This window comes from Mustela erminea, chromosome 8, assembly GCF_009829155.1.
Source record: "Mustela erminea isolate mMusErm1 chromosome 8, mMusErm1.Pri, whole genome shotgun sequence".
Classification (NCBI taxonomy): Eukaryota; Metazoa; Chordata; class Mammalia; order Carnivora; family Mustelidae; genus Mustela; species Mustela erminea.
The window spans coordinates 85,675,555-85,676,193 of record NC_045621.1 but is presented as its reverse complement, the minus strand read 5'-3'; positions in this window follow the sequence as shown (position 1 = coordinate 85,676,193).

The window sequence follows — 639 nt, the reverse complement described above, 5'->3', positions numbered from 1 at the left end:
AAAGTCTTTGACATATATGGCTATTAATTCATAACTCTAAAAAATTGTATCTTTCAACTTGTCATTTTAAAGCTCGTAGAGTTTATTACAGTAAGTAACCTGTGTTAGAAATTAGATTTTGAACTTTAGCAAGAAGATAAATAAGCTCATGAACCTAAAAGTTAAAGATACCTAGACATAGATCTAAGCTAGAATTACATGAAAGGATCAATTATTAAAGTTATAATTTTAAACTCCCTGAAGATATCACTGAGGTTTATATTGGTTAGGCAGTTTCCAACTTATTTTGTTTTCCAACTCCAGATATCAAATATTGAGCAAGCTTACAATTAACAAATCTATCCAAATTCAGTTTCATGGTTTATGTACTAATGACATAGACAGTTTTAAGACAAAGTATTCTGAAGGCAAAACAATAGTATATATATTTCTATTTTCTACATGTTACTGTTTTAGCGAGAGTAAGCCCTATAAGGTAGATGCTATTTTATTTCTATTTTCCAGATAAAGGAGCTGCGGCAAGGGTAATAACATGCCCACAATCACACATATCACTTATCACCTATATCACCACATATCACACATATCACCCTGCTAAGGGGCAGGGTGGAACTGGGCTTAGAAATCAGAAGTGTGGCT